Genomic DNA, 14703 nt, shown 5'->3' with positions numbered 1-14703 from the left:
TTGAGCAAGTACTTCTAAGACAATGTTAAATGGAAGGGGAGAGCATTGGCATCCTTGTCTTTTTCCTGACTTTAGAGGGAAGGATTTTAGGATTTCTCCATTGTAAATGATATTGGCTGTAGGTTTTTCATATATAGTCTTTATCATGTTCAAAAAATTTCCTTGTATTCCAATCTTTTAGATTGTTTTTATCAAGAAAGGGTGCTGTATTTGTCAAATGCTTTTTCTGCATCTATAGATATAATCATGTGATTTTTTTTCCTTCAATCTGTTTATATGGTGTATTACATTTATTGATTTTCTTATGTTGGCCCATCCTTGCATACCTGGAATGAATCCCACTTGGTTGTGGTGTATAATTCATTTAATATGTTGTTGAATACGATTAGCAAGTATTTTGTTAAGTATTTTTGCATCCAGGTTCATTAGAGAAATTGGTCTGTAATTTTCCATTCTTGTGGTGTCTTTGTTTAGCTTTGGTACTAGGGTAATGTTGGCATTATAGAATGAGTTAGGCAATGTTCCTTCTGTTTCAATTTTTTGGAAGAGTTTCAGCAGGATTGTTGTTAGTTCTTTCTGGAATGTTTTGTAGAATTCACCTGTGAAGCCATCTGGCCCTGGGCTCTTCTTAGTTGGGAGCTTTTTAAGGACTGAGTCTATCTCTTTACTTGTGATTGGTTTGTTGAGATCATCAATTTCTTCTTTCATCAATATAGGCTGCTTATGTGTTTCTAGGAATTTGTCCATTTCCTCTGAATTGTCATTTTTGTTGGAATATAGTTTTTCAAAGTATCCTTCTATGATAGTCTTTATTTCTGTGGGGTCAGTGGTGATATTTCCTTTCTCATTTCTTATTTTGTGTATTTTCATCTTCTCTCTTTTTTTCTTTGTTAGTCTTGCTAAAGGTTTGTCAATTTTATTGATCTTCTCAAAAAACCAGGTCTTGGTTTTGTTTATATTTTCAACTGCTTTCTTATTTTCTATTTCATTTAGTTCTGCTCTTATCTTTGTTATTTATTTCTTTCTTCTTCCTATGGGATTACTTTGTTGTTTTATTACTAATTCCTCCAAATGTGCAGTTAGTTCTTCAATTTTTGCTCTTTCTTCTTTTTGGATGTATGAATTTATGGCTATAAATTTCCCTCTCAGTACTGCTTTTGCTGCATCCCATAAGTTTTGTTATGTTGTGTTATCATTATCATTTGTTTCAAGGTAGTTATTGATTTCTTTTCAGATTTCCTCTTTGACCCACTGTTTTTCTAAGAGTGTGCTGTTTAATTTCCATATCTTGGTGTGAAATCTGGGCCTTTGGCCCTTGCAGATTTCCAGCTTCACTCCACTGTGGTCAGAGATATTATTTTATATGATTTCAATCTTTCTGAATTCATTAAGCCTTTCTTTGTGGCCTAGCATATGTTCTATCTTGGAGAATGATCCATGTGCACTTGAGAAAAATGTATATCCTGTTGTATTTTGGTGTAATGATCTGTATATGTCTATTAGATCCAGCTCCTCTAATATGCTGTTCAAATGTTTTGTTTCTTTAGTGATTCTCTTTTGAGATGTTCTGTCCAGAGTTGATAGTGGTGTATTAAAATCTCCCACTATAATTGTAGATGCATCTATTCTTTCACTTAGTTTTTCCAGTGTTTGCCTCATGTATTTATAGGCGCTCTTGTTAGGAGCATAAATATTTATGATTGTTCATTCTTCTTGGGAGATTGTCCCTTTCACTAATATATAGTACCCTTCTTTGTCTCTTACAATTGTTTTGCATTTAAAGAACATTGGCTTTTAGCTATATATATTTAGTGATTGCTTCAGAGCAGGAGTTAACCAACATTTTGTACAGGAACATATTGTAAATATTTTACTCTTTGCTGACCCAAAAATGTCTGCCAAATATTCAATTTTGCTATTGAAGTGTGAAAGCACCCATAGACAATACATAAATAAATGAGCATGGATGTGTTACCATAAAACCTTATTACAAATACAAGTGAAAAGCCAGATTTGGTCTGAAAGATATAATTTGGTGACCCCAGCTCTTGGATTTAAAATATACATCTCAAATTTATCATAGTCTACTATCAAATAATATTACACTATTTTATTTATAAAGTAAGAATTATACAGGAGTATACTTCTGTTTTTCTCCTCTAAGCCATTGTGTTAGTACTGTCATATATTTCCATTTTCATGTTAATTAAACTTACATTTCGTAATTAGTATTGCTTTAAATGAGAACATATCTCTTAAAGGAATTTGAATAATTACATACAATATTGATGTTGTATTACCTGCTTTCAGTTCCTTGGTATGTGTTGTGGTTTGGAGCTGTATACATGGAAAAACATGTTCTTAAAGTTAATCCATTTCTGTGGATGTAAACCCATTGTAAGTGGAACTTTTTGATGAGATTCTTTCACTTAAGGTGTTACCCAAACCAATAAGAATGGGTCTAAATCCCATTACTGGGTCTTTTATAAGCAGAATGAAATTTAGATGGATAGAGAAAAAGTCAAAGGAATGAAGAAGCTGATGGTCAAAAGCACACAGAATAGAAGGGAGGGGCCAAGATAGGCTGCCACGTACATTGCCCCATGACAGGGAAGCCCAAGTCATTGGAAAGAACATCACCTTGATGATGCCTTGATTTGGACTTTACTAGCCTCAAAACCATGAACTAATCATTTGCCATTGTTTAAGTCAGCCCATTGTATGACATTTGTATGAGCAGTCAGGAAATTAAAATAGATTTTGGCACCAGGAGAGTGGGGTGCTCCTATTGCAAATATGAAAAAAATGTGGAAATGGCTTTGGAATTGGGTAATGGGTAGAGACTGGAAGAAGTGTTATGTGTTTGATAGAAATGTCTGAATTGCTTTGAACAGACTGTTGATAGAAATATTGATGCTAAAGATACTTCCAATGAAGTCTTTGAAGGGAATGATGAATGTGTTATTGGAAGCTGGAGGAAGGATGATCTTAATTTAAAAGTGACAAAGAATTGATGAAATTGAGTTCTGATGTCAAATGGAAGGCAGAACTTGAAAGCAATGAATTTGTATATTTGACTGAGGGGACTTGAAAACTAAGTGTGGAAAGTATAACCTGGTTTCTCCTCAGAGTTTATAGTAAATTGAGAGAGGAAAGAGAAAGCTGAGAACTGAAATCCTGGGCACAAAGGAACCAGAAACTGATGGTTTGGAAAATTCTGAGCTTATCAAGATAGTATGATCTGAGACTAGTTCCAAAAATGGCTCTATCAGGAACCTCCCTGAGTTTCTGGAAAGCAAGTCCTTAGAAAATAGGACTCTATGTGCGGGTTTAAATAAACATTGAACCAGTTAGCCATTTCAGTGAAAGCCAGGATTGGAAATGCAGTTATGGAAGAAGGATCTGTGGAAAGTCCTATTGTCTGATAGTTTTGACCCCTGTGAACTGCATGTAAAGCCATCACATTTTCTGAGAAATTTGTATAACTATTGCCATTTCAAACTGAAAGGGATGAAGAAGGGATGAAATGAAGGAAGAATGAATTCAAGAGCAGAAAAAGTGAAACTAGGGTCCACACTGAATATATTCCCTCAGGCCAAGGTAGTGGTTTCAGTCATGTGTGTGGAAAAGGCATCATTGATACCCAAGGGGACAGGTCATCTGTCCTAGGGCATGGAGGGTCCTGGCTTTCCACCCAATTGTTGAGGAAGAGTACTGTCACTCCAATATTTGGAGATGGTAGAGCCTGTTTCCTGGCATTCTCAGAGAGCCTGGCTGTCACCCCGTGCTTAGAGAGGGTGGGGCCTGTGCCTGGGGTTTTCAGAGAGCTGGCTGCCATCCTGATCCTCTAGAAGGTGAGACCAATGTCCCAGAGTTGGTGAAGTGCTTGGCCACCATGTCAATACTAGAAGAGATTAGGGCCTTTACCTTAATTCTCAAGGAAAGCAAGGCCATTGCACAAGCTCTTGGAAGAGGTAGAGCTGTTGCTCCATCAAGCCCAGAGGACAAAACACTGATCCATAGATGACTATCAGACCTTGAAATCTAATGGCATTTGCACTGCTGGGTTTTGGAATTATTTATGACCTGCAACCTCTGTTTTCTTTCCAATTTCTCCCTGTTGGAATAGGAATGTTCATCCTATGCTGGTCCCTCCATTGTATACGGAAGCAGATAAATTTTCCTCTAGGTTTCACTGGACCTCAAAAAAGAGGGGAATTGTGCCCAAGGACAGACTACATCCACAACCAGTTGTGACAGATTTTGTACTTAGCATTATTACTGAAATGACTTAAAGCTTTTGAGATGATGTGATAGAATTAGTGCATTTTGATAATGAATAGAACATGTCTTTTGGGGTTCAGAGGGCATAGTGTGGTGGTTTGGAGCTATATACCACAGAAAAATATGTTCTTTAACTTAATCCATTCCTATTGGTGGGAAACAATTGTATGAGGACCTTTTAATGTGGTTACTTCACTTAAGGTGTAGCCCAACTCAATCAGGATGACTTAATCCAATTATGGGGTCCTTTATAAGCACAATGAAATTCAGACAGATATAGAAAAAGCCAAATGGAAGCAAGAAGCTGGAGATCTACAGAATTCAAAAAAGAAAGGAGAGGCCAGAAGAGGCTGCCATGTGCAGTTCCACATGACAGAGGAGCTCAGGACCAAAGATCACTGGCAGTCAGCCTCAGAATGCCAGTCTTTGGGAAGAAAGCATTGCCTTGATGACACCTTGATTTGGACTTTTTCCTGGTCTCAAAACCATAAGCTGAAAACCCATCATTTAAGTCAACCCATTCACATGGTGTTTTTTTGAGCAGCCAAGGAAAGTAAAACAGTATGGATCCAAATTCCATCAAGTATCATTTTCTTTCTGTCTAAAAAAGTTCCTTCAACGTTACTTTTAGGACAGGCATGCCAGTGGCAAATTATCTTGTGCTTGGTTTGTTTAAAACTATCTTTTATTTTTTCTTAATTGTTGTTTAAGTTAATGTGTCAACTCAGCCAGGTAATTATGCCCAGTTGTTTGGCCAAAGAAGTACAGAGCTAATTATAATACAAGGATATTTATGGACTTTAATCATCATAGTTAACTGCACAGATGACTGATTACATCTACAATCAACCAAGGAGATTCCCATCAGCAATGAGTGATGTTTTATCCAATCAGTTGAACACCTTAAAAGGGAAAGTGATTTCAGCATTCAGGGAGAATTTTCCAGCTCTATTTTGGATGTCTCATGGGAACTCATCAAGGACCTTCATCAGAGCCCCTAGTTTGCAGCCTGCCTGCAGAATTTGGACCTGTGCATTACCATGGTCACATGAAAGAATTTTATAAAATCTCATACTATTTACAGATATCTCCTGTCAATTCTGTTTCCCTAGAGAACCCTGAGAAATACAGTTATTGAATGATATTTTTACTGCATATAGAATTCTACGCTGACAGATTTTCCTCTATCCTAACAATAAAGATGTCCTTCTCAATTTCACTGATGAGTCAGTCAGTATACTTATCTTTATCCTCTATACATAATGTCATTTTTTCTAGCTGTTGTTTAAGTTTTCTCTTTATCATTTGTTTCTGCAGTTTGACTAATGTCTTTATTTTGCTTAAAATTTTTTATTAGAGCAGTTGGAGGTTTACAGAAAAATGATGCAGAGTGTACAGAGTTCCCTTATACCCTTCCTTCATAAGCAGTTTCCCTATTGTTAACATTTTATAGTAGTGTGGTACCTTTGTTAAAATTGTTGAAATGATATTATTATAATATATTGTTAACTAATTTACTTTAGTGTTTACATACTTTGTTGTACAGTTTTATGTGTTCTCATAGTTTTATTCTGATAATAAATGTACAACCTAAAATCTCCCACTTTAACCACTTTCAACTATTCAATTCAGAGGCATTAATTACATTACCCAAGTCATGCTACAGTCACCACCATCTATTACCCAAACCTCCCTATCACCCCAAACAGAAACGCTATACCAATTTAGCATTAACTCCTGGTCCCTACTCCTACCTTACCTCTAGCAAACTGTATTCTCACCTCTGAGTTTATGAATTTGCATGTTCTAACTATTTTATGTAAGTGAGATCATACAATATTTGACTTTTTACATCTGATTTATTTCTTTCAACATGAAATGTTCAAGATTCATCCATGCTTGTACCAGAACTTTATTCCTTTTTCTGGATGACAAATATTCTGCTGTATGAATATGCCATTTTTTAAAATCCAGTTGTCTGTTGGATACTTGGTTTGCATCTACCTTTTGACAATTATGAATACTGCCACTATGAATATTGGTGTGAAAATATCTGTTCAAGTCCTTGCTTTCAGTTCTTTTAGGATATATAACTACAAGTGGGCTTGTGGGTCATATGGTAATTCTACACATAACTTTCTGAGAAACTGACAAACTGTCTTCCACAGTGGTTTTCGCATTTTGAATTCCCACCAAAAATATACAAGTGTCCTTATTTCTTTGCATCCTCACCAACGCTTGTTTATTTTCTGTTTATTTAAAAGTAGTCCTTGTAGTGAGTATGAAATAGTATATATTTTTTGTGGTTTGATTTACATTTCCTTAATGGCTAATGATGTGGAACATCTTTTCATGTGTTTATTGACCATGTTTATATCTTCTTTGGAAAATGTCTATTTCAATCCCTTGCCCATGTTTTAAATGGGTTGTCTTTTGGTTGTGGAGCCTTAGTGTGATTTTAATTGTGCTTATTCTCCTTGGAGTTTAAGGAGCTTTTTGAATCTGTGGGCTTAATGGATTTCATCAATTTAGAAAAAATTTCAACCATTATGTCTTCAAATATTTTTCTGCCCTCTCCTCACTATGAAACTCTAATGGTATGTTATTATTATATTATTATATATCATCAACGATATGTTCATTTGCTTTCAGTATGTTTCTTCTCTGTGCTCCTGTTTAGGTCATTTATATTGCTATATCTTCAAGCTACATGAAAATTCCTTCTTCATTTTCCAATAAAACTGATGATTTATCTTTGTTTCTTTAACTGAAAGTGCTTGTGTTCATTTTTTGCTGGCTATAGAATATTTTGGTTAATAGGTTTCTCTCTCTTTCAGCTTTTTATAGACACATTGTTCTGCTATCTTCTGACCTCCATTGTTTCAGTAAGTATTTGAATCATCATTACCCTGCAGGCCTGCTATCATTTTTCCTTGACTTCTTTCATGGTTTCCTCTCTATGTTTTGTTTTCAATGTTTAAATTACTACGTACCTCGGTGTGGTTTTCTTCATATTTATCCCTTTTTTTTGTCTTTATTTTTTTAATTTTACATTAAAAAAATATGAGGTCCCCCTATACCTCCCACCCCCCTCACCCCACTCCTACCCCCATAACAACAACCTCCTCCATCATCATGAGACATTCATTGCACTTGGTGAATACATCTCTTGAGTTTTGCTGCACTAGTTCTTTCACCAAATTGGGGAAATTGTCACCCACTATTTCTGAAAATACTGTTTTGGCCCCACTCTCTCTCTTCTCTCCTTATGAAATTCAAACTATGTATGTTAGAATTTTTATGTTATTTTATTATTGAAGCTGGTCTTTTTAAGTCCATCTGTTTTTTACTCTGATTTTAAGATGGATTAATTCCTATTGATTTATTTTGAAATCCACTGACTCCTGTAACATTTGTATTTTGCTGTAAAGCATATCCTATAATATTTTTTCTTCAGACATTGTAATTTTTATTTCTAAATTTTCCATTTGGTTTGTTTTCATAATTTCTATTTCTCTCCTGGTATTTAACAGTTTGTATTTATTGTGTATATATTTTCACTACCTCATTAAACCTAGTTATAAAAAATGGTTATATAATTCTTATTTGCTGGCAGGACTTCCACTTACAGCCAAAGGAGGAGGTCATTCAATCCTCTCCCAAAATAAAATGGTGGAAAATTTGACAAAAACAACAATTTCAGTACTATTGCTAACAACCAACAGCATTCAACAATCTAAGGAGCATTTGTATTTGAAAAACTGTTGAATTTCAGGTAAAAGAAGTGTAATGCTCTAAGTTTCTTGCCTGGAGCATCTCTAATTCTACTTGTTTGAATAGATGTTCTGCCAAAGTGGGTTAAACTGAGGACTTGCAGGTATTCTGCCATGGTTGAAATGGGACCCCCCTGTCAGTTGTCAGTGGCAACAACAATCAAGTGGTGAGTGGCTCTATTTGTTCGACATCTAGTCTGTGGCAAGCAGTTTCCTGGTTGATATTATATGCCTATATTGGGGATATAAAAGAGTGCCCAAACTATCCATGCACTTGGCCAACACTGAGGTTGTGCACACACCCAGAGAAAAAGTGAAAGGCAGAGCAGAAAATACAAGTTTAGATAGATATGAAAATGGCCTTCCCCTAGTCCAGAGGTTCTTAACCTTTTTTGTTCCATCAACCCCTTTGCCAGTCAGGTGAAAGCCACTGGCCCCTTACTAAGTCCACACTATATTGTACATTATTTATTTAATATATTACACCTGTACCATCATGTCCCCACAAGAATAGTGTTTTTTTTAAATTTTCAATTCAAGCTCATGGACCCCCTGAAATCTTTCCACAGACTCCCAAAAGGTCTGTGGACCACTGGTTAAGAAACTCTGCCCCATTCACATGTAGATCTGCTGGCAGTGGCTGACCACTAAGCATGCCAACACATGGGTAATTCCCAGGTAGAACAAAACTATAAATGAAGAGAATGCAACTCTGAATTGTCTGCAGTCTGTAGGGGAGAAAGATTTCACAGCTTTAGCCAAGGAAAGTTACTAAGTAAACAAAGAAAAAATAAGCAAAAGACTTAGCAACTTTCAACAGCCATAAGAGAGCTGGTGTAGGAAGCGGATTTCGCCCAACGGATAGGGCATCCGCCTACCACATGGGAGGTCCAAGGTTCAAACCCAGGGCCTCCTGACCCATGTGATGAGCTGGCCCATGTGCAGTGCTGATGTGTGCAAGGAATGCTGTGTCATGCAGGGGTGTAACCCCACATAGGGGAGTCCCATATGCAAGGAGTATGCCCCATAAGGAGAGCCGCCCAGTGTGAAAAAAGTGCAACCTGCCCATGAGTGGCACCGCACACACAGAGAGCTGACGCAGCAAGATGACACAACAAAAACAAGACACAGATTCCGGGTGCCACTGACAAGAACACAAGCGGACACAAGGAACACACACAATGAATGGACACAGAGAGCAGACAACTGGGGGTGGGGCAGGGAAGGGGAGAGAAATAATAAATAAATAAATCTTGAAAAAAAATAAGAGAGCTGGTGTGGATATAAGGCTATGAAATAAAAAAGAGAAAAAAATTGTCAATGAACCCATAAGTTGGTTCATTAAAAAGTTCAACAAAATTAACAATCCCAATTAGATTACAAAAAAAAAAAAGATGTAAATTATCAAAACCAGGAGTGAAATAGTGGACAACACTACTGACCCTACAGAAATTAAATGACTGTAAGTGAATATTATGACAAAATAGATGAAATAGATTAGAAAGACAAAAATTGCCAAAATTGAGTTATGAAATAGAAAACTTGAATATACCTATAATGAGTAAATAATTTTAGTATGTAATTAAAAACCTTTCCAAAAAACAAAATTTCAGGTTCAGAGAGTTTCTTTGGGGAATACTGTCAAATGTTTAAAGTATAACAACATTTCATAAGTTCTTTTACAATAAATAGCACAGAAAATAGTTTGCAAAATATTCTATGAGATCATTATTCCTTTGAAACTAAAGCCTGAGAAAACTTCACAAGAAATGAAAACTAGTGACCAATAGCTCTAATCAGCAAAGACACAGATATTCTCAACAAAATTTTAACAAATTTAATCCAGCAATATATATAAAAAGCATCATACATCATGATAAGTGGAGTTTATTCCAGAAATATAAGCTTAATTAACATCCGAAAGCCAGTTAATGCACTTCAGAATAAAAAACGAAAAACACAGGATCATCACAATAGGTCAGAAAAAGAATTGTACAAAATCCCATAGACATCTGTTATTTCAACATCTCAACAAATTGCAACTAGACTGGAAATTATTAAGTTCATATAAAGGAATCAGTGAAAAACCTACAGCTAATATTATGATTAATATTTAAAGAATAAGTGTTTTTTTCCACTAGTCACTGCCTCTGTACTTGGAGGATTATTGCTGTCCCATTAGAGAATGTGGCAGAACTCCCAGAATGGGAATTGGATATTCTTTCAGTTATTGTGTGGTTCTCCACCCACTGTGACAATGCCCCATAGCTTTTGAACTGTTTCATATGCCTTATAGGTATGCCCCAAGTTAACCTTCTCCCACGCATCCCCCATCACTGACACCCCACACCAATGATCCTCCTCTGCCACAGTTGTAACACTTCTGTGATCCCAAACTTCTTCACAAATGAAGCCAACAAAATAACTCAATAAAATTAGTAAGAAAATGAATAATGACAAATGAAAAATGAAATACAAAAAAATTAAAAAGACTTAAAATTAAAAAATAATAAAATATAAAATTAAAAAAAGAAATTTTGGCAGTATGTCTTTCATCACTGTAAGATCCATTGTCTCATGTACAGTGACATTTTCTTCCATTTATTCCCCCAGTGTCTTATTTTTTTCATTTTATCTTCAAAGAAGCTTTAGTTCACAGAAAAGTCATGTATAGAATATACCCAGCATCATCCCCCTTTCCCCTTTCCCCTATTGATAACATTTGACATGTGGGTGGTACACTTGTTACAACTGATGTGCAAATATTGAAGCATTGCTACTAACCATGGCCAATAATTTACATTATGGTTTACACTTCGGACCACATGCTTTTATAAATTTTGACGAAATTTAACATGGCCTGTATCCATCATTGCAAGATCATGTAGAACAATTCTCTTGCTCCCAAAATGTCCCATGTTCCATCTGTTCTATTCCTCCCTCCCCCTCTCTTCAGGACCCATGGCAACCACCAAACTTCACTCCTTGAAGCTGACGATTCACAGCTACTTGCAACAACATTGAGGGCTTGACATACTAGCCTGTCCTCCCCTATTAGGCACTGTCTGTCGTCTCGAGGGACTCCCACCCTTCTATTTGAGAACATAGCAGGACTGTCCAGGAAGGGACTCCAACACCTTCCTGATCACTGTGTAGGTCTTCACCCACTGATACAATCCACTATGATAGGATGAACACTCACCAGATGAACTCTCACAGGATGAACACTCCCAAAGATTGGACCAAGGAAAGGATGTCTATCCCATCACTTCTATTCAACATTTTCCCTGGAGATTCAAGCTATGACAAAAGGAAATAATAAGTGAAGTCATTGTATTTCGAAAAGATAAGCAAGTCTCACTTCATTTATAAGTGACTTGATCTCATATATAAAAAATTCCAAGGAACCCACACAGAACAATTAGAACTAAGAAACCTATTTAGTAAGGGTGGAGAATACAAGTTCACTACACAAAAATTCAATAGCACATCTCTATTCTGGCAGGGAAAAATTTTAAACAAATTAAGAAAACATGCCCATTGATAATACTATCAGAAAGAATAAAATATATAGTAACATATTTTGAAAGTACTGAAAAAAAAACATTTCTGAGAAAAGTTTTTCAAAAGATATAAATAAATGAAGTTATATTGCATATCATATTCATTTATGGAAAGACACTATTGCCAGGATAGCAATTTGACTTAAATTTATCTAAAAATTCAAAGCAACCCTACAGTCCTCTTTGAAGAAATTGACAAGCCAATTCTAAAATTTTATAGAAATGTAAAGTACTTAGATAAGTAAAACGATTTTGAAAAAGAACACAGTTGAAGGAATTACACTACCTCTGTTAGTTTTCCTTTGCTGGTAACAAATCACCACAAACTTAGCAGCTTAAAATAACCATTTATTACCTCACAGTTATGTACATCAGAAGCCCAGCATGCCATCACTGGGTTCTCTGCTCAGTGTCTCAGAAGTCAGGGTATCAGTTGGCTTTGTTCTCAAGCGGATCTCAGAGTCCTCTTTAAAGCTTATTCCCATCACTGGAAAAATTCCATTTTTTCCTGCTGCAGAACTGAGGTGACTGATTCCATGCTGGCTGCCAGTTGGGGGTCATTCTTGCTTCTAGATTCCACCTGCCATCCTTGTTCTCCTCTTTCCTTAAGGCAGCAGAAGTATGTTGAATCATTCCCAAGCATGGATTCTCTAAGTGGCATTCTCTTCTTCTATATTCAGAGAAATCTCTCTTCTCTTAAAGGACTTGTGCAATTAGATTAGGTAAACTCATATAATTTCCATTTTGACTAATTCAAAGCCAACTTACTAGTAATTTTACATGTGATACAACATAAACAAGTCATGCTATTTCCTTAGGTACACAGTCCCAGAAATCAAGGGGAAAATTCCTGGATGCAACTTTAGGATTCTGCCTATCATCCTACCTTATTTTGAAGATTATTATATAACCATATATAAGAAGTAAAATGGAGACTGAATTTAAGGGTTCAAAAATCTATGGCAGAGACACAGGCTCTAATGCTGTTACCCCAACCGGATGACAAATAACAAAAGAACCTTAAGTAAATCAATAGCAATGAAGATAGATATAAAAGGACCAAGTCAATAGAATGTGAGGATTGATTGGCTGAAGGGAGTAAAGGAGAAGGAGGCCACAGAAACCCCTTAATTTTTGATTAGGGAACTCCTCAGTTGTTGATGCCATTCACAGTGACATAGATATAGGAAGAAGAGCTTTACAGTGCAGTGATGAGCTCAATTTGTATGTTTAAGTTTGTGATATCTAAGGGCCCTCTAAGTAGATATGCCCAGTAGGAAATAGCTCATGAGAGTCTGATATGCAAGAAAAGTATTGAGGCTGGAAAAGTCAACTGTGGTTTATTTCCATTGATTATACATTGAGATGACAACTGACAACCCAGAAGTTGAAGCCAGAAAAAGTAGAGTAGGTCTACTAGATATTTGAATAACAGGTCAAGAAGGTAACAATGGAGAATAGCAACATTTTTATATGCCTGAAAGAAGCAGAAACTTTGAAGTAGATTTGATAAGAGCTGAAGGATTTAGAGTTGAAACAAACAAAAAAATTATTAATGTCATGAAAGTAAGGGAGTTTCAGGATGGAGGTCGTGGTCCTTAAAGTCAGATTTTGGCTAGAGGTGTGTTCATTTAGAGGTTCACTTAGAGGTCAAACTGTGTTGGTTTGAGTCTTCTATGTGGTCTCCAGAAAATTATGTTCTTAAATTGAATCTATTGTGAACATTTGATTAGATTAGATAAGATCAATTAAGGGCCATTTGATTAGATTGTTCCAGTAGGGCATAGCCCAGGATGGGTATAATCATCTTACTAGAGTCCTGTATAAATGGAGGAATAAGCCACAGACACAGAGAAAAAGAACTGCAGAGACAGAGAGAAGCCTCCATAAATTTATGAACCTGGGAGAGAGAAAATAGACAGATGGAGCAGCCTGAAGCTGAAGCAATGAAGCCTAGAGGAGAGGAGAGAGATGCATGGACACTGTCATGTACCTGATCACCCACAGCTGAGCTTAGGGAGAAAGTGAGCCTAGAAGAGAAGGCAGAAACTGGCAGAGCCTTCATTGTGCCTTGCAATGTGGCATGAGTGCAGGATTACCAACAGCCAAATTTCAGGGAGGGAGCTTTGTGTGGTGACTTGATTTAAACAATTTTCTCAGACTCAGAACTTTAAGCTTTTAACCTAGTTCATTCTCATTTCTGCTATATTGCTTTGGCAGAATTTAGCAAACTAAAACAATGAGCTTGATGGATCACTAAGCTGATGGTCTCAGAAATAAAATTACAGTGGGTTAGGGGCAGTGCATGAGGTAAGAAAGTCTAAAATCTATTAGGAAGATGCAGTTGAGATGTCAGTTGGTTTATAATGGAAAAGCCTGAAGGGAAGAGGTTTCAGTTAAACAATGATAGGTTCTCTTAATTCCAGCTTGAATTCACGTGGCAGAAAAGATGATGAAAACAAAAGCTATTATGAAAGCAGAATTAGCATGATATGACATAACTATTAATATTTGCATATAGTTCGTGCTTGGAAGAGAAGCAATTTCCTGGACTTGACCTAGCATGACTAGGACACTAAGAGCACCTGAATACACTGGGAGGTTCTATCCGTTCAGTCTGGGGAGGTCTAGGGGCACTTAGCTCTCTTCTTCCTTCCTCCCCAAACCAGTTCAAACTCATGCCGCTTAGCAGTCCCCAGAACCACCCAGAGTCAAGTGCCCAAAATTATACTGGGATAGATATGGGGTATGGGATTATTCCTGATTTTGAGCCAGGAAGGCTATAAAAGACCAAGTGAGGAAAAGTAGAAACATGTTGGAGTCTAAGCAATGGAAAAAAGAGCTAAATGGCTAAGAAAATAATAATAGTTGAAAAAAAGATAGCATTCATTATGAAACAGATGGGAGCCAAGTGCATTATACACGAGTATTTAATCCTTATATGGTGAGCAATTTGCAGACAAGGGAGGAAAAGCAGTGGGTGAGAGAGTCACATAGACCTGCACAAAAATTAAGTGAAAAAAAAGTCTACAGTAACCATAAGAAATTGGTGGAGGGGTGTTATAAGCTATTAACCAAGAATT

The 14703-nt window shown here is 36.4% G+C and overlaps 1 long non-coding RNA gene across 1 annotated transcript in view; it reads right to left on the bottom strand.

Moving 5' to 3' along the window:
* LOC131276111 (uncharacterized) overlaps positions 1 to 11351 on the bottom strand; it is a 59338-nt gene extending 47987 nt beyond the window's left edge. Inside the window, exon 1 of the long non-coding RNA XR_009183606.1 lies at positions 11260 to 11351. This is a non-coding gene — a long non-coding RNA (uncharacterized lncRNA). The remainder of the gene's footprint in view (positions 1 to 11259) is intronic.
* Between the last annotated feature and the right edge of the window lie 3352 nt (positions 11352 to 14703).

This window comes from Dasypus novemcinctus, chromosome 3, assembly GCF_030445035.2.
Source record: "Dasypus novemcinctus isolate mDasNov1 chromosome 3, mDasNov1.1.hap2, whole genome shotgun sequence".
In the NCBI taxonomy this organism is placed as follows: Eukaryota; Metazoa; Chordata; class Mammalia; order Cingulata; family Dasypodidae; genus Dasypus; species Dasypus novemcinctus.
The sequence above is the reverse complement of the archived record's forward strand: the minus strand, read 5'-3'. Positions and strand labels throughout refer to the sequence as shown.